Source organism: Phyllostomus discolor, chromosome 3, assembly GCF_004126475.2.
Source record: "Phyllostomus discolor isolate MPI-MPIP mPhyDis1 chromosome 3, mPhyDis1.pri.v3, whole genome shotgun sequence".
In the NCBI taxonomy this organism is placed as follows: Eukaryota; Metazoa; Chordata; class Mammalia; order Chiroptera; family Phyllostomidae; genus Phyllostomus; species Phyllostomus discolor.
In genome coordinates, this window is record NC_040905.2 from 15,195,995 (window position 1) to 15,216,679 (window position 20,685).

The following is a 20,685-nucleotide window of genomic DNA, read 5'->3' on the forward strand; positions in this document are numbered from 1 at the left end:
AAGCGAAATGAATGACAGCTGTGTCCTGAGAGGCGAGAAAGGAGCTGACCATGCTCAGTTCTAAGTTGCCTGCACGGTCTACATATGAAACAACACACTGTTTTTTTAAAGGTGGGCTTTAATTACAAAATATGTACTATGTTAGGTCCAGAACTTAACGATCAAAGTAAGTATTTGTTATACTAAGATTAGACATAAATGGGATCATATATGCTCAGTTAAAACCAGAGAAGGCAGAAAAAGAAGGGGAACAAGATACAAAGGAAATAAACAGATATCAGTTTCAATCCTCTCAGATATCAGTAATGACTTCATATATGAATGACCTAACCATCTCGATTGACTGATGCTTTCAGAAGAGATAAAAAATTTTGACCCAAATTCACCAGGGAAAAGAAGGCTTTTCCCTGGAGGATAAACCTTTGCTGTGGGGAATGCCCTGGGATATTTCACAATCACAGTTTTCACTCTCCTTACTAGAGCAGGAGGTCATTTTCCCCCAGTCCTCACTGTGAGAATCTGGGGGCGGTTTCTGGGGGAGAGCGCCCGAAGGTGTTGGCCCTCGGACTGCAGCCCCTTCAGCTTCTCTCTGGGTCCACACGCAGCTTCCGGAAGTCATCACGACCAGTGCACCCGCCGTTCATGGTTCCAGTGGCTGGGGCTTCAGGTAAGCAGGCCCAGGTTGCTGTGTCCCTCCGGGTACACCGGTTCTTCAGATTTCTGGGCAAGTGTTTGTTTCATGACCTTAGTTTACTGATGGGTCCAAGAAAAGTCATTGATTTTCAGTTTGTGAGATTTTTTTCTTAATGTAAGGCCATGACAGAAAACTTCAAGCTTTTTATGTGTTAAAGCTGAAACTAGAATTCTCATTCAGTCAATTTGGTGACATAAAAATAGGCCTGTTGCTTATATATTTACAAAATATGAAACAAGACATCTTATAGATATATGAGAATTAAATTCAGTGGTTCAGATGAAAAGTTTTAATAAACTTTAGCACTATATTAGTACAAAATATGTCTTGATACTAATGCTTTTTTAAAAATTGCATTCTAATTTCAGAATAAGCTCTTGGTTTATTATAGATATATTGCTTTCAAGGATGGACACCCTACTGAACCTACGATTTTATATTCTACGCTATGTTCAATAATGACCTCCCCAAATGTCCATATACTGATATGTTACCTTATATGGCAAAAGTGATGTTGCAGACACAATTACATTAAGGATCTTTTTTAAGAAGATTTATTTATTTATTTTTAGAGAGGAAAGGGAGGGAGAAAGAGAGAGAGAGAAAGAGAGAGAGAGAGAGAGAGAGAGAGAGAGAGAGAGACATCAATGTGCGGTTTGCTGGGGGTCATGGCCTGCAACCCAGGCATGTGTCCTGGCTGGCTGGGAATCGAAGCTGCGACACTTTGATTCTCAACCTGTGCTCAATCCACTGACCTACGCCAGCCAGGGCTACATTAAGAATCTTGAGATGGGGACTATTCTGGGTAAACCAGGTGAGTATGATACTAATCACAGAAGTCGTTGTAAGAGGCCAGCAACAGATCAGAGAGACAGGAGAGGAGGCAATGTGGTAATGGAAGCAGTGATTTGAGGGACATGCTTTAAAGATGGGAAAGTGGAAAATAGTGTCAACAATTTTTTTAAAAAGCTGAAAAATACATGAAAATGGATTTTCCCTTAGCACCTCCAGAAAATATCAGCTCTGCTGACACTTTTAACTTAGCATAGTGAAACTGATTTTGAACTTCTCAACTCCAGAACCATAACATAATACATTTGTGCTACTTTTAAAGAAACATCTGATTTTCATTTTTAAATGTTTTTATTTTTTATTAATTTTTGGAGAGAGAGAGAGAGAGAGAGAGAGAGAGATGACTTCTTGTTCCAGTTATTTATGCCTTCTTTGTTTGATTGTTGTAGGTGTCCTGACCAGGGATGGAACCCACTACCATGGCATTTCAGGACAATGCTCTTACCAACTGAGCCACCGAGCAGGACAAAGTTGTGCTGTTTTAAGGCACTTAGTTTGGAGTAATTTGTTACAGTGGCAATAGGAAATGAATGTGTACACCGAGGAATAAATGAAAAGCACAGTGTGATAAAAGAGTTTTATGACTGTTCCCGAGCCACAGGGGAATATTGTCTAAACAATGTGTCCGTGAAAGTATCGGTGGCTGGAGCTCTAGTTCACAGAGCTAGGGAGCAAGTACCTTCATTTGGAGAAATTCCTTAAACAGGACCTAAGTGAACTTCAATATACATTCTAGCAAGTGTCATACTCTGTTGTGTGCTCTTTCTCTGCTCACATGCCTCCAATCCTTCCCCTTTCCTCTGCCGCCCTTCTCTCTCTCTCTCTCTCTCTCTCTGTCTCTCTGTGTCTCTCTCTCTCCTCCTTCCCTTTCACACACACACCCTCCCACACACACTATTCTCTTTCTAAATCCTCTCTATAAGGGTTCCAAACACTTGATGCAGGCACTGTATTGCTTTATGGAGATTAAGTGGGATGATGGTAACTCTGCCAACTGCTCCATGAACTGTTTTACCTTTGGAAGCATGAACATTGACCCAACTGTGCATGGGGATATTGGATATGGGGATAGAGGTAAATATTTTATGTGTTTGATTTTAAAAATTACTGTCACAAGTCACATTAGTTCTTTTGCTGTACTCTCACCCTCATTTCCTTGAATATTTTTGCACCTAGATATTTTGATAGTTGAAATTGCACAAAACCTGTGGATTTCAATTCTCTGATTTCTGTTTATTTGTAGTGTTCATAATATAAACATAATTGTAATGTAATACACTGCATTTGAATACAATACTCTCAGCAAAAATCTGCAAAATCAAACCCAATGTGTTTTTTATTGCAGTGAGGTATTCTCTAAGAAGGACGAGTGACTCCAAGCAATAAAATGCCCAGGCAAGTGTGGGACTAAAGTGGAGGCCTAAGAAAGGTTAATGTAACCTTTCTTCATGTACTCTTTCTCTGCAGGGTGCACAAACCCCTAAGAGTAAAACATATACTTTCTAGAGCTAAAAGGCTTCCATTTGGAAAAGAATGCTTACTTATAGTAACAACTTGTGTTTGCTTTTACCATCACACTTAATTTACATATAGAGGAGTTATATTTCCTCATTACTTCTCAATAATCTTCTTTTGACAGAAATTATATTTTATCACTACAAGATATATTTGAATAGAAATATAAAACATGGAATATACTGAAACTAAAAAGTATGGAAAATAAAGGTGAAAAAGGTTGATGTATAATTGTGTTTTAACATAATAGTATATTTAGCAAATTAAGTAGATCTTGAGCACTAATATTAATTCTAATATATGTTTTTGTTATTAAGATTTCATGTTTAACTCTAATTCTAAAATACATTATCTTTTTATCATTCTTATTGTTTCTAAAACATATGCTTCATCTCTACCTTTGTATACTCAAATAATTTATAATCATCTACACCAAAACCTGTTCTCTCTATTACACAAATTACAAGTATTATTATTTTATTTATGTAGCTAAAGAGGAACACCTTAATTGGAAGTATATACTTTTGTTTAGCTTTTATGTTTTGTAGAAATGGTTCATTCAATATATTCATATATTTATTAATTTCAATGCTATGTTTTAAATTGTTTTATATATGTATCCTCTGGGTTTAGTTTTCTTTTAGGTGAAGTACATTTGTTTATAGTTCTTTCATTGAGAGACCATGCTTTTTAAGGTTTTAGGTTTCATATATCCTCAAGTATTATTCATATATTTCTCCTATTCAAAAAGGTAGACTAGCTGGGTATAAAATTCTGGACTAACTATTTTCCTTCTACACTTTAAAATTATTGCTTAATGGTCTGGTCTTACCTCTTTGTAAAAGGTCATATAGTTATTCATTTGTAGGTATTCCATATCTTTTTTTAAGATTTTATTTATTTTTTATTTTTAGAGAGGGAAGGGAGGGAGATAGAGAGAGAGAAACATCAATGTGCAGTTGCAATGTGCTGCAACCCAGGCATGTACCCTGGCTGGGAATCGAACCTACAACACTTTGGTTCGCAGCCTGTGCTCAATCCACTGAGCTATGCCAGCCAGGAGTATTCCATATCTTTAAAGTATTATTAAGTTTTATTGTGATTTACATGAGCAAGAATAGATTTTTAGTTATTCTGCTCACTAATTAGTTTATTTTAAACATGAAGACCTGTGCTTTTCTATGATTCTGTGAAATTCTAAGCAATATTCTTACATATTTTTCTTTCTATTTGCCTCCCTTATCTTGTCTCTGGAATTCCTATTAGGTGATCATTGAATCCTTCCATCTATGCTCTTATTTTCTTGCTACTCTTTCATATATATACATACATGTATATACACATATTTGATGCTTGTTTAGAATTTTGGTGATGGTGCTCAATATTATCTATTAACTTGACCATACATAGTAGATAGTTTATCTATGTCTGAATTTTTTGAAGTTGTAGAAGCCTTAGAATGTTGTTGTGGTTGAAAATGACTACTTTGTCTTTGGTTATGAAACTAATTGCATCATAAATGGTGACTAAAAATACCTGGAAAGTTTTTGAGAGTCTACTATGTAAAAATGAGGAGTTACAATTTTGCTTGTTAATGTGATTATAAAGTGAGAAAAAAATCTGAACCTGAGTGTTTTTTCAAGGAGCCCAGGAGATGTTAACCTCTTCCTTTGTTTGTTTTTAAAAGATTGTATTTTTCAGCTTTATTAAGGTATAACTGAAAAGTAGAATTGTAAGATGTTTGGAATGTATATCATGATGACTTGATATATAATTCTACCATAAAGATTTCCTCCAATTTAGTTAATCACCATATCTATCATTATATATAACTACATATAAACTATACTTTATTCATTAGACACTGATTATTCTCATATTTTGGCTATTGTGAATAATGCTGCAATAAATATGAGAATGCATATATCTCTTCAACATCATATTTTTATTTCCTTTGAGTATATCCAGAGTGGAATTGCTGAGTTATATGGTAGTTCTCCTTTTAATTTTTTTGTGTGGAATCTTTATATTGCCTTTTATAGTACATATATACGCTCATTTTGTCAATGATTGACAAAACATTGAAACATTGAAAACATGAAACTTTCCATGATATTATCTTTAGTGGGTGTTTCTTCTCTATTATAACCAATCCATTGTTTTACATTTAGTATTGCTTTTCATCCCTTAATTTAGTCTTACATAATTGATAAACGCATTTTCAATATAGATTAAATCAGCATTATACTCTTTCCTGTTTCTTGGTCCATTGAACAAGTTCCCAAATCTTGGGGGGGAAAATAAAAAACAAACAGGACAGTGGCTGGGAGTGATGGCTGATGAAGAAGCAGAATGGATCTTGCAGACATTGTAGAAACTGGCAGATCAACTCTATGCATTTCAAGAGTGTTACTTTGAGACACATAGTGTTGAGGATGTCAGGAGGAAGCCACAAGATGTGTGTGAGGAGATGCAGCAGATGAAAGAAGTAGTGGGCTCTGTTCAGGGCAAGGCCCAGGTTCTGTGCTGACTGGGAGGCACTGAATGCAGCTCCTGACTGTAGCCCTAAGGCTGAGGAGCTTCTGTCAAAGGCAGTGAAGCTGGAGCCCAAGCTGGGGGAAGTCTGGAACCAGCTGAGGAAGGTTTCCTGGAAAAAAAGGGGTGTTGTAGCTGCCCCCACCTGCTCTCAGGAACATTCACCCATTGCAAGAAAAAGTCCCCCTTCAAAACCTGTCAGTGGTGCTTTGCCAGCTACAGACTGACTCTGGGGATGAGCATTCTCACCATGTCATGGACACATCTGACAGGCTAAGTTGGCTGTGCAGATAGACACCCACAATGGCTGCTCCTGGTATACTGGGGAATGCTTGCCTTTCTCTGTATTTCAAGAGTGGTCAGAACCCTAAGATCTCCAGCAAGCCCTCAGTGCCTATGTCAAGCAGAGAAGGTTGACAGGACAGCTTCCAACAACCCTGATCTTCATCTGAACAGGGTGACGTTACATAAATATGAAGAGCATTATGGGGAGGCCCTGGAAGGCTTCTCTTGGGCAACAGCACTGTACCCTGCCCAGCCAGAGCCGCAACAATGAGAACAACTTCTGGAATTTTTGAATAGATAAAGAGCCTCCTTGAGAGCAAGGGAAAGGTGAAGACCAAAAAGTTGCAGAGCATGCTGGGAAACTTGCACCCAGACCATCTAGGCCCTTGTGGTGATGGGCGCTATCAGTCAGCCTCCAGGCAGAAGGTAATCCTGGAGTTTAAGCTGCTGAGTGCACTGCAGCCCGGTGTGAACGGTGGTGCTGTGGTCCTGGGAAAGGTGGTGTTCAGCCTTACCACACAGGAGAAAGTCCCTTTACACGTGGCCTGGTAGATTCAGGTGGCCTTGCTATGCCATGATGGTGTGTAATATGGTGCAGAGCTGAGGAGTGCTCACTGGGGACTCTGTAATCATCCCTGAGCCCAACCTGCTGCTTCACTGAAGTCAGCACAAAGGAAAGGACTATTCCTTTTCCAGTGTTCACGTGGAGACACCTCTCCTGCTGGTGGTGAATGGGAAGCCTCAGGGCTCCAGCAGCCAGGCTGCTGCTACAGCAGTCTCACAGCCATGATGTGAATGACCTTACTTAACCTGCACGCTAAGGAGGGAGTGGAGGCCCAGAGAGAAGCGGTAGGCACTCATCAGCTGGAGTGGCCACATCCAGTGACTCATCCAGAATAAGGAGCTGTTTTAGATGATGACCTTTCCTTCCTCTGCCCTGTAAGTTGCTCTGTGTCCTTTCTTTCTCTTTTGTTAACAAGTTCTAGCTCTCTCTGGGGCCACCTACTCCTGTGTTTTTCATTGCTCTTTTATGCTTTAGGCAGAGAATAGAATTGGTCGAAGTGCTGGGATCTTGCCATGGACCAGAGTCCCCAGTGTTCCTGTTCTTGTCTCCTTCGCTGAGCCTCATTTCAGTATTTATTGCTAAGGGAGGGAGCTTAATTTTATAATGGTTTGGTCTTTGAGCAATTTTTATTTTTAACATTTAGGTTTATTCCCTTCTTTGGGGTTGGAACAGAATTAAATGTTTGGAAAACAATACAAAACAAAAATGAAAATAAAACACAAAGACTTTCCACTCACGAGGTAATACACAAATTTCAATAATATATCTGTTTTTATAATATATGGATGTACTAGAGAAGACTGATAAGGACCTACTAATCTATGTTCAATTAAGTATAGTGGTCACTTTATATTCTTTTTGAACTTCAAGTTATAGAATGTACCACTGGTAGTCATTAGAAACCACTATTGTAGATGACAAAACTGGTTTTATTTAAATGTAATGCATGAAGACTTATAATTGCCCCTGCCACTGTTTTGACAGGAAAGAGATATGTCATGTATACTTAAGAAATCAAATGAGCCAAATTTCTTACTAACCCATCTCTATCTATATCTGGATCTTTGTATTGTAGGTAAAACCGTCCACTCTCTCTTCCTCATTTTCTTTGAGCTGAATTAGCTGCAAAAATTTGTAGAACAGCTTCAGAGCAAGATAAGAGCTCTCAACAATGTAGTCTCTCCTGCTGTCACTCATTCATGTGTGTGATTATTCATGCATGTGTTAGTTCATGTGCATGCTAGTTCATGTGTGTGCTAGTGGCAAAGCTTACCACATGTCCCATCATATTTTCACTTCTTGATGTGCTGAAGGCGGGCTTCTGGTTTTATAATATAACAATTGCAAATATCAATACATATTTTCCTATTTTTGGAAATGCACGTATTTTGGGCCTGTTTTTTGGCCACAAAGTTGACCTCTTCCTGAGGTTAAATCAGGCAATTTCCTTAGCAATCCAATAGCTTGTTGAGCTCATTTTGTGAAAGTGCTTCATTCAATGTGTGAAGTACATCATATTACTGGCATATCAGAAATGTGGACAATGAAGAGTGCTTCTGGGTGTTGCTGTTGTTGTTTTGTTTTGCTTTATAAAATGTGCTGATCATAACATTTTAGATAAATTCACGAATCATGTTTGACTAAATTGCAGAAAGCAAATGGGAGATGGCAACAAATTCATGAACATTTTGTGAACAAGATGCTCCCTGTTTTAAGCTGTTTCCTATGTAAATTATTCTTCAGCAGCACGATTCTGTTCAGTCTTAGATGATGATGGTGGTATAGAATTGTATAGGTGGCACTGAGGGGCCTTTGAAACCTTATTTTTAACCATAAGGAGCCCAATAGTGGAAAAGAGTATGCAATTCACACAAACAACAAATACTGGTAGTTAATAACAGTGTCAGGACTAGTATTGAAGTCTTCTCATATTCTGTTTGCTTTCGTGTTTAAGCTTTAAATGGCCCATCTAAATCATCTTTCTTAGAGACACATGTAAGGGCACCTATTTTATAATGACTGAAATTTCACATTTATTTCCTTGTTGTTCATGCAAAGCACACATACAAAAAATAAAACAAAATCAAAGAAACAAGTGTTTTGCTAGCAAATAATGACATTTGGTTTAAGGCAAATGATTGTTTTCTATTTCACCTAAAATAAACATTCACTTTGCTATATTTTGTGTAGTGGCATGTTTTTAACACATCAATAAAATTTTATTTAATTTACGTGCCACAGCTGTCAACTACATGGAAATCTTGTTAGTGCAGTGATATGGAAACCTTTCCTAGAAATCTTGTTAAAAATACCTCTGGGAATTCATATTTATATCCATTTAAGAGGGTGGATGAACAGAACTTGCCTAATGTAGTCGGAGAAAAAAAATCAATGAGATTGTCTTATCAACTCTCCTCATTGTTTTTTGGTTATTGCTAGGCCCGGAAGTATGAAAAAGGAACAATTTCTAGTTTTTAATTTGTTCAGTTTGTTTTTAAAATTGTATTTCAGTTTTCATAGAAAATAAAGATGAATAATCTATGAATTTTAGATACAGACCCATTACTGCATTACTAGAAGGTTAAGTCAGCCAATTTTTTCCTTATACATCAGCTATTTTAAAAGTCTATCTTGGTGGTAAAATTTACCTCTCATTTTTGGGATGCTGGAGTTAAAGGACAGTAGGTCCTTCCTCAAGCCTGCTCATTTAGACAGCATGACGAGACTTTAAGCAAAGGGATTGACAACTTGGTGCACAATTTCCACTCTGCGTCACTGTCTTTGATGACAAATGTCTTGACTGCTTGCATATCTTTGATCCATTCAGAAATATTTCATCACATAATAAATCATGTGGTTGATTCAAATTGAACAATTTTTTAAAAATTGATTAAGAATGTGTAAATATATATTTTTAAATTAAAGTATTTTAAAGACTTCAGAATCTGTTAATACCAGTGATAGCAATTGACTCTCTGTTGTTTAAATTCAGTGAATATTATTGTCTTAGTCAGCCTGGGCTTCTATAATAAAATACCACAAACTGGGCTCTTATCAACAACAGAAATGTATTGTTCATGGTTCTGGAGGCTGGGAATTCCAAGGTCAAGGTGCAGGCTGATCTGTGTCTGTGTTCACACAAGACAGAAGCAAGCTAGCTCTCTTACTTCTTATCATAAGGATGCTAATCCTGTTTGTGAGGGCTCCCCTCTCATGATCTCGTTGTGTCCCTAAGGCCCCATCTCCAAATCCCATCACATTGGGATTAGAGTTTTAACATGTGAATTCAGTCTATAACACTAAAGATAAAGCTGAGGGTGACATGCATTCTTTAATGCCCACTTAAAAAAATTCCATGGTCATTTAGATGCACAGACAATGCACCTATGAGAGGGAACCAAAAGCTCCTCTCAGAGGCATTGGTGCTCTGGCACCACAGCCAGGCATAGGGAAGTTGAGCCAAAAGAGCAGGATACTAATTATTTGAACTGAAGAGCAAAATGCATACCATCTATGCCATCTAATACCATCTGTAGATGCAAATAAAGTATGTTTTAACTATACTAAATTATAATGGTGGGCTGGCCAAAAAATCTGTTTAGTATTTTCTACAAAATAAAGAACCCATTTTTCATTTCACCGGTAACTTTATTGATTTGGATATTTTGAACATGTTGGCTATCTTTCATGTGGTGTAACATTGACTGTTCTCAATTAATGTCTCAGTTTGATCACTATCAACCTCCACTTGTCTGCCCAACCATGAAGCATCGTCCAGAGAGAAATTTCCAGCAGGAAACTCTACAAACCACTTTTGACACGTTCCATCAATCACAGCACCTTCTCACGAGCTGCACAAATCTTTTCTTTTTTGCGTTTCAGTTGTGTTTTTACGTTTCTTGAAATAATAAAGAGTAATATTCCAAAATGTTGCCTGTTTTCTTCCATCATCAGTGTTAAAATGGCCACACAGCAATCACTAATTTTGATAAATCTTTTCTAATGCATGCTGATATGACAGCTGTTACAATACAGTCTAACAAAACTGGTTTGGATGAAGTTAAAGACAACTAAGCACTACCAGAGCCATCATATGGAAAACAAATAAACAAACATTTTGGCCAACACAATATTTGAAATATTTAGAATTTTCATTGGCCACATTGACAATTCCTAACCAAATGATGAGTTCAATAGTCTGTATGAAATGTAAAGTAATGCAGTTGTTATAGCAAACACTTAGCCAAAGAAAAACCAAATTTCAGGCATTAGGATAGGATTTGGAAATCAGTTTTAGAAGCTTCCAAAGTATTTTGATTCTAAATATCTCTGATGCCAAGATATCTACAAAATTTTTTAAATGCAGAGTCAAAGTTGGTAACGCAGTTTTGGGAGGGGGATTACAAACCTGTTTCAGGCATAGAAAGAAAGGATGTCTTTCATGTGGTGAAAAGTGCTGGATTACAGCCTTTTGATGACAGTGCCACTCAGATAAAAACAACGACATAATCGTGTGGACAGAAACCTGCAATGTGAGGTGTCTTGGTGTAATTTCTAGCAGCTTTACTTAACTAAATTAGACACTGTCTCAAATATATTGCATTGCAAATTTCTTTAATATTTATAATATCCTTTAGAAAACAATGCCAAAGAGTTTCTCCTTTAAATGTACATAATTATTGCCAATTAGATTGAAATAGATTAATGCATTCATCACAGCAAATATAGTTTTAAAATTGTTATCCAGAATTACAAAGTCCTATATGCATTTCCATTAATTAAAAAATTAATGAATATTGACCTTTTTAAATTTTCTGCTGATGAGAAAGTTTAGTTAGGTGACTGTAAACTGTGGAGGCATAAGTTGGTATTATCAACTAATTAGTCATCTGTTCTCACTTTCTGTCTAAAAAAATGTAAAATTCTGTAGGCATCATTCTGTAATGATGCCTACTCCTTTTAATACAGTTATAGTCAGATCCTTAGCATTCTAAAAAGCAAGTACACATCAAAGACTAGAGGAATATCTCATCCATTACCATAATTTTTATCTTCAACAAGACCATGCATTTTCCTAAGGTATTCATAGGATTTGTTAAGTTCATTTGAGTTCCAGAAAACTCAAACATCAGCATATAGCAGTAGACTTGAGTCATGCAGATGACTGCATCAGGAATGAATGGTTTGAAATAAGGTGTGCAAAACTATTCAATGTCTCACATTTTAAACAGGAGGAAATGCCATAATCTATCATTTAATTCAGTGAGCTTTTAAGTGATGGCACATCCTGCTGTTTATGGTTCAAGCAATATAGCCAGAGAATTCTTATTTACCAGGGATTGGGCAGTATCCCTTTTGAGTTTAACAACAGATGGACCCCTCCTAAAGAATGAAAATAGGGAAGGTAATAGAAATGTCATCTGCCCTGGCTGGAGTAGCTTAGTGGATTGAGCGTGGGCTGCGAACCAAAGCATTGCAGGTTCGATTCCCAATCAGGGCACATGCCTGGGTTGCGGGCCAGGTCCCCAATGGGGGACCACATGAGAGGCAACCACACATTGATGTTTCTCTCTCTCTGTTTCTCCCTCCCTTCCAGTCTCTAAAAAAATAAATAAAATGTATTAAAAAAAGAAAGAAATATCATCTGGCGAAAGAATGTCTCAAAAAGCTCTCAAGTTAAAATGATACAATTTGATATTTCTTTTGGTAAATGCTATTTTTGTTAATGTTTTCAATTTTCTATAAGAAAAAATATAATTTTAGTACCTAGGCAACCTGTTAAGTCTCCTAAAGATTTTGTTGTTTAGAACTCTCTGCCTATACCATGCACATAATGAATTGTCCCCTTTGATGTGATAAATTATACATTAGAATAATGGACAGATCAATCAGCGGAGCTGTGTAAGTGAAACACACAGCTTCGGCCAAGCAGGGTCTGCATGTTTACATTTATCACCCACAGGCCTTGACTTTGATGAAGACCTTTGAGAAGCACTTATTAATCATGATTTCATTAGAATTTTTGGCAAACTAATGACTTTTATTTGTCAGAAATATTGCTGATGATACAGTGCTGGTATCCAAAGACACTAATCTTCTTCCCGCTACTTAACCTTCTGTGAGAGTGTTAAACAACAACTTGCAGGAGACACCACACTTCTGAATACTAGAAAGGTCGTGGTGTCAGAACTAATCAGATTATCTATCTGCTGCTAGGGAACTGTTGCGGATTTGTCAGGTTCAGCTCTGGTTGTAGCTCACTTAGAACACCTTGCCGTTGAAGAATGAAGAGTTTTTCTCTGAAGGGAAATTAATGCTTTCACTGGAATATGCATGGAATGATTAATGGTGCAAATTAATAGTATTTTAGTATATTTCAGTGATTGTAAAAAATTGGGGTTTGAGTGTCTCAAAATAACTAAGTGTATTTTTCTTTATGACCTATTTTTTTCTAGAAACATTTATTATGATATAAACTCTAAGCAAGTTACTCTGTGGGGAAAGAAAATTGGACTTTTCTGTAACTCCAAGGAACTTACAATCAATTGGCTAGACAAAGAAGGCTTATTATGGAAAGTGAGAGACTAATAAAATGCACTATATATTAGTGAAATACCTATAAACAATAAAATAAAAATGGAAAAAATAATAATGCAAAATATATTACTGTCCTTTTGAAAAAAGGTAGAAAAGGGTAGAAATTATATTTAGTAGGTACATCTTACATTAGGCTAATAATTTGAAGTTACTTAGCTGAATCTATTTCCTGGCATTTATAAGTTAATTATTGAATTATATTCTTGAATCAATTTTTGGGTATGATATTAACTATGTAGGCTTATTTTAGCTTTCTGTTTTCATAAAAATTAATAAAATTTTTATTTACTAAAAATTACTTAAAGCAGGATTGTGTTAATTTTCTAGGTAAAAAGTTGCTTTTTTGTATGATTTTGTTTGCTAATTAAAATCACCCAGGTGGACCAAAGTTCTTAGGCTCCAGGTTGCCGATCTAAGAGTCCTCAGTCTGATATTGGTGATCAGATAATTTTCCAAATAAAAAAATATGAACTTGACCCAGTTTAAAAGCTATGGCTTTTACACACAAGTGGCAACCAAAACCCTAAGCTCCCAGTCACCAAAAATCCCCAGAATTCATCATCCAAAAAAGATGTAGAAGGTTGTTTGAGACCTGAATCTCTTTCGGGGTACTATCTGGTTTTCTCATTCATTCTCTGATTGTTTATTTTCATAAAATGAAGTAGTTCTTTAACTTAATTTTCTGGATTTTACACATAAATTTAAACTAGAAGAAACTGTTAGAAAATTTAAAAGGGTAGTATCTCAAAGCAAGCGTTGTTTTCTTTATTATAATCATTCCTCATACATTTTGATTTATAAATTAGGTACAGGTATGACTTTGAGTTTAAAGAGTAAATAGGTCATTTAACAGTGAGTCAGTGGAAGAGCAAGCCACTCAAAGGAAAGAGCAAATGAAAAGGGCCAGCGGCAGGGATGAGCTTGATGTGTTCGAGTAATTGGGTGGGGTGAGCTGGGGACAAGATGGGTAGGGAATGAAAATGAAGAAGGGAGTACTAGTACAAAGAAGAATAGTCAAAGAATAGGAGACAAGAAAAAGACTTCTGTAAAGTGTATTTCTGCTCCAAGGTTGCCTTTCAAAACCAGTTGTTACCTGGAGATGGTTGGCTGCCCCCATGTTCGATCCACACTCAACCTGTATCCTACCCAATTGATTCCAAAGGCCATTTGGGAAAAAGGATTGCATATTTTATCTTTTTTTCTAGGTCTCCCTTGTCCAGAGGATCTTAAGCGCAGTAAATCCACAAAATATATTGTTTTCTTTTTGTTAATTGGAGATTGAAGTAGCCTTCGGGAAGTAGTTGCAATCCATAATTTTATAATCAAAAGAAGATGAAAGCAAACAGTAGAACAAATATTATTTAGCAGAGTCAAGACTATAACTTATGTTTCTAGCCTCCTTGCCAGGCATTGTTATGATAAGAATAAAGAGGTAAAATCAAAATACTACTAAAACTCCATATAAATTTGGGAGGGCCCAAGAGAATTTTGAAGCTGTTTAAGTGCTAAAATTAATATTAGAACTATTTTTATAAAATAGACTAAAAAATGGGATGTTTTTTCTTTTTAAGTCTATTTAAATATTATCAAATGAGAATCACAGAAAGATGTGTTTTCCAGTTGGATAAAATGCATATCTTCTTGACCTCACTGTTTTAGTTTTCTTAAATGAATTTTGTATGTTTTGTAATGAATTACCAAGTTGACAAGAAATTAAATAAAAGAAGCATCAGCAAAGGGATACCAGGATGGGGGTTCATCTGACTTTATTTATCAAATTTTAAAAATAAAATTATTGTAATGCATACAAAAAAGTAATGTTTAAACCCTGTGTTTAATTTCAAAGTATGTGTATCGTTAACATCATTCTGTGTGTAAATAGCAACCTAGTGAAGAGAATGAACTTTAAAATAGTATCATTTTAAAGAGAACTTTCTTGCTTGCAGCTTGTGCCATTCAGTGACACATCTCCCCAACTAAACATCGAGTTTCATTTAAGTGCAATGATATATGGAATATGAAATTTGATTGTTATAGGATAGCTTATATAAACTCTCTTCATGAAAAAATAATTAACATAGACTTGAACTATGGCTCAATAAACTTCACATTATTTGGAAGAATGGGTTTTTTCTCCTGAGGCAGAAAATGCACTTCCTTGTATCTCCAAGAAGCATACATAATATTTGTTTTTTGGATATATCCCTAAAGAACCCTGTTTTCATTCTGTTCCATTTGCTTAGTTTGCTTAAATTGAAAAAAAAAGTTCTCTTTTCAACATAAGTGCTATTTTATAACTCCCTTCAATATTTAAGAAGATAAAATATGTGCTCAACTTCCTCCATGGTTTCTGTGGAACAGAATGAGCCTGTTAAAAACTCTTACAGCTGTACCAGACATGCAGTTACTGACAGGTATCGGGGCAAGAGAAGGAGCAGAAAAATATATTTATAACGTGGCAGTGGGAAATAAGACTGGGGGACTTATGTAATTAGCAACCACATGTTGTTGAAAGGGAAAGTCTTAGGGATGAAGCCAGAACTCCTTTAGTTTTAATGCTGCCATAATAATTGAATCCCTCATTTTATAAGTAAGAAAACTGATGATCAGACAATGTATTTTTGTATGACAAGTTTGTGAAAAAAGTGGTATACAACTCTGAATTTATAGAAACCTGAGCCCACTTCTCTTTCATATTTTTCATCAAACCACTAAATATTTAACTAGCATTTATTTATCAGGGATCTACTTTGTGTCATTAATTTTCTTGCTAAAAATATGTCAATAAGCCACAAAAGACCTAATTTCTATCTTCACTGAACTTACATTATGTGGATTATATTGATAGATACTTGTACAGCAGCTATTAAATGGGATTTTAAAAAGTTGTATTTTATATGCTTTAAAATACCTTGATTTTTTTTTTATTGAACCAGATGGTATATTAAATCATGAACAGTCAGAAACTCATCTATCCATTTTCTTCTAACCCTTGGCCTAATTGAAAAAAAAAACATATAGTAGCATAATTTTATCTTTTTGTCAAATTATCCTATTATATTTCAAGTTATACATTCTAAAAACTTTGCCCTGACTGGTGTGGTTCAGTTGGGTGTCTGCCCACAAAGCAAAAAGGTCACAGGTTCAGTATCCTAGGGCACAAATAATCTATGGTTCTCTAGCTTAGGTTTCTTTCCCTCCCTTCTTCTACCTCTAACAAATAACTAACTAAATAAATAAATAGATAAAATCTAAAAAATTTCTAACAACTTCTGTTTCTCAAGAAGTCCAAGATTATCTTCTAGTCAAACCACTGTTGAAAACAATAAGATACCTGGATAATTGGTAAGAGCCTTGACTTCATGGAAGTTTTTTTTTAATTTTTTTTTATTTTAATGAAGTCTAAACGACTTCATGGAAATTTTGCTTTATTTATCATTGAACTCTGTTGTGTAGAATACAAAATTATAAGAAATGAGCAATAATATCTTTGAAGGATGTTGCATTGTTTAGAAAAAAATAAGAACACAAATTTAAAATCTGTCTTAATGTTAAACTTCACAAATTATGATGGTGGGCACAAATTCCCTGATTCCAAATAATGAAAATTTGTTCACTGTAACTCAAAGGAAAAATTAAAATATCCAAAGCTGCATCTTTAGTTAGGTGGTTTTATTTGTAAACTGTTCAAAATACATAGAAAGAATAATCTCAGGGTTGAAAATAACAATTTTGTTTTTAATTACTTTAATATTTAACTTAATTATCTGTTTGCTTTGATCTCTAAAAATTATAATGAACTGATTTTTTTGGCCTACCTCCACTCTGTTCTCACTCAAACATATGCAAACAAATCAAAGATTCATAACCCCAAGGAGTGGTTTGTTTATAGAGGTGGAAGTAACAGAAATCTGAATTAGCTTTCCACCTTCCATTGACAGATTAGCCCATGATACTGACCTCAGATCTGATACTGTGCATGGCTTTGCTTGTTCTACTTTTGCATATTTTCCTGGACAATTAAACCAGGGTACTCCATATGCTCCAAAGGAAGACTTAGTAACATTTACAACATGTAGCCTTGATAATAATATGAGCTTGTGGATGAGAAAATGTTAAAAAAGTGATGTTATCATAGCAAAAAAATAGAGTTGATCACTATCAGAACCAATGGATGCTGCTGGAAAAGATAGCAGAGATGTATGCAATTTGTGTCCATGTTTTACTTCCAGTTGATGAGTACATATTATATAGGAAGAAACTATTAATTTTAACATTGTTTAGGCATGTTTGGTATTTCACTGAAAAAGACAATACAAAGCAAGAAATTGAGAAATGTACCTCTAAGAAAATGATTTATGTCTACAATATACCTAATTCTTCATTTTTTAATTAAAAATGTTTTTTATTGTTGCTCAAATACAGTTGTCCCTATTTTTCCCTAAGGAGGACCTGACTGTTATTCTTATAATAATTTTAATAATAATGATAAGAGATAGAAGTGTGGTAATAATAAGACTGATTCTACACCTATGAAATATTATTTTCCTTAATAATCTTTGAACCTCCTAGAATGTAAAGCATAGTGAACAATGATATTTCTGAGGCTAGACAATAACAATTCTGGGCACAGTATTGTTATGCCCAATTTGGTAATGTTATCCAACCATAAATATCAGAGGTGGTCTACCAGATAACAATTAATACTATTTTGAATACTTCTTAATGACAAGGTTAATGAAAATGTTAAAATAGAGAATAATAGAAGTTATACTATGGAATACAATGAATATAAATTTTTCATAATTTAAGAAAAACAACAACCTGACAATAATGGCTGGATCTAGATATTTTATCAATAAATCTATTGCATAAGCACAAAAATCTAAATGATAGGCTATGTGGGTTGAAATACTAAATTTTAATTTTCTCCTAACCATGGAATTATAAAAATCTGCTCTAAGTCACTCTGTCTCTTTAGTTTTGATTTTCTGCTACTGATCCTCTTGTGCCTAATTCATGCTATTCATGTCCACATCCTTCTGTTCTTGGCTGACCATAACCTCTAATTAGTGTTCATATTACTATGTACAAAGAATTCTAAGTCTCTAAATATTCAAAGTTTACAATAATTACACATTTGAGTTGTACTTTCCAAAAAGGATTATTTTGCTCTAAACACCAGTTAAAAAATACTGTCATCAGTATTGTGTGTTAATAGGGATAATTCATGGTAATTGCTTTAATAAATCCCCCAAATCACAGTGCCTTACAGCTTTTTCTTGTAAATAGCATAGTCTAATGAGGGTCTGGTCACTCTCCTGGGCACCTCCTCCATCTTGGTTCCCAGATATTGCATTTCATCTGCCTTCCTCTATAGCTAAATGCCCTCACTTTTAACCAGAGTGTGACAACACAGAGTTCCATCATCCAGTCTCCACAGGTCAAATCCAGAACCTCAGTTTAATCTACTTCATGTCTATATAATTCTCTTTTTGGAAAGGTGATTTTTTAATAACTATATACGAATTGTTTTAACCTAAGAATAGTGGTAGCATGTGCCCACACACACACCTTAAATATACAACAATGGAATAGGAATAAAATATCCTACTTGGAAGAGGAAAGAATGGAAGGCATGCAAAGTATCTTGTTTATCTGAGTCTTGAAATCTGCAGAATGTAGACAATGATAAAGGTACCCAGACTTCTTTCTTTGTGATATCATAGTTGACTGAATGCCCCTGTGAGATTTGTGGCCAATGTATTATATAAGAGACTACACAGAAGACATTTCAAAGAACAGCTTTAAAATGCCCCATTCTTGTGGTCAAGATAAAGTCACACCTAGAGCAAGAAGTAATTGGTAATACATCCTTCCTGTATGACAGACAAAAAAATGAACTGACTTGCAGAACATAAAATTACATCCACCACACTCAAATGGCTTGTGTTTCTTCTCTTAGTAGTTGGCATTTATACTCTTTTTCTAATCTGAAATCAACATATCATTCCATCTATTTTCTACAGTCTTCATTAAAATGAGAGTGATTTTCTTCCTTTTTTTTTTCAAGATTGAATCTAAACTGCAGTTAATCCTGCCTTAGCAAATATTGATGATGGTACGCAAAAAGTATCATGGACATGGAAACCAGGATACTTTTTGTGTAATGTTATCAATATCTTCTCTGACTATAGTGGCAAAGGAGATTTGATAGTTTAATTTTCTTGCCTTCATCCAGAAAGAGCAGAACTGGCTGGACACTCTTACCCAAGTGCTACCAGCCAAAGTTCCAATTATTTGGAGTTATATCTAAATACAACATTAGTTGATAAATTGAGGTATATTAAACATTTCAAGAACTTACTTGATTCCATCAGTGGAATCCAGCAGCATCAAACTGAAAGTTGTTAGGAGCGCTCTGCCCACAGGATTTAGGGGGGCTGCTTTTACACAGCAGACTCAGGAGCAAAGCAAGCAAGTTATCTGATTGGTTGTGGCTGAAGTGGTTGCTCTATTGGGGAAAGTCTGTTCTGCTGTTTATAACTGGTTGTTCTTAAATTTCATTTTCTCAGCTATATGTGCATATAAAGACTTGAGTCTAGCTTCATTTTTGAATTACTTATGTGGGGTACCAAGGCATTATAGCCAGTTCAGTTTAATAGGATCTTTATATAACAGTGCCAGGATGTAGGCACAATATTAATAAAATGAAATGAGCTCTTAATATTACTGTTTTTGTGTTTTGATCATATGTCTATGTATAGTTCCTAAAACATTTAAATAACTATGATGTCTTCTAAAATGTAGACTCTTCTGTGTTAAACTGTAAAAGTGAGTAAGTGTGACCTACCAAACAAACACTAGTGTATCCCTAAACGATCGAACAGGGGTCATTCATTGATGCCATTCAATTATATGAATTGTTTATCACAGGTTTCTCTGTCCCATTTTTGAAGTAGGGAATGTCAGGATTATTAAGTGCTTTAAAAAATAATCACAACAAAGCAACAATAAGATGTCATTTTTATACCTAATTTGAGGTTATTATCTTGGAGCATGCAATGTTGAAATTAAGTTTTGTTCTGATATTCTGGACATAGAATCACAATTCTTAATGCTGTGATAAAATTCTCCACAGTGTTCTGAATTGACACACTTTTGCAAGACCACTGAACTAAAAATAAACTTCTAAATGATATATTATTTAGATAGCTAAATGGTATCAAAAATATGAAACTGAAATGTTTTTCTTTATTTGTATTTAATCTATTTGAATGGCATTTAAAATTCACATCTAATGTCCAACAGACAACCTCCACCTATTGTGAATAAATCTCACGCTGAACAAATATAAACTCCGGTAATAGCTGGAGACAAATTGATTGTCTTAACCCACCATCTGGATAACATAGCCTTGAAATTGCTTTACTTCTTTAAAAATAAATCACCTGTAGTATTTATGTTTTCCATCTTAAAAAGTTTACAGTTTTATTTGAAAGGAATAAGTTCAATGATTAGTCTTGTCCATTTTCCTACATATTAAATATCTTTAGCCTCTAGAAAATTTAGTATTATAATGATTGTTATTTAAAAATCTTTGTTTCAAGAAATAGAATTATACAGCCCTGGCTGGCATAGC

At 35.1% G+C, this 20,685-nt stretch overlaps 1 pseudogene; it reads left to right on the forward strand.

The window, feature by feature from the left end:
• LOC114501507 overlaps nucleotides 1-6,680 on the forward strand; it is a 91,400-nt pseudogene extending 84,720 nt beyond the window's left edge.
• The last annotated feature ends 14,005 nt before the right edge of the window (nucleotides 6,681-20,685 follow it).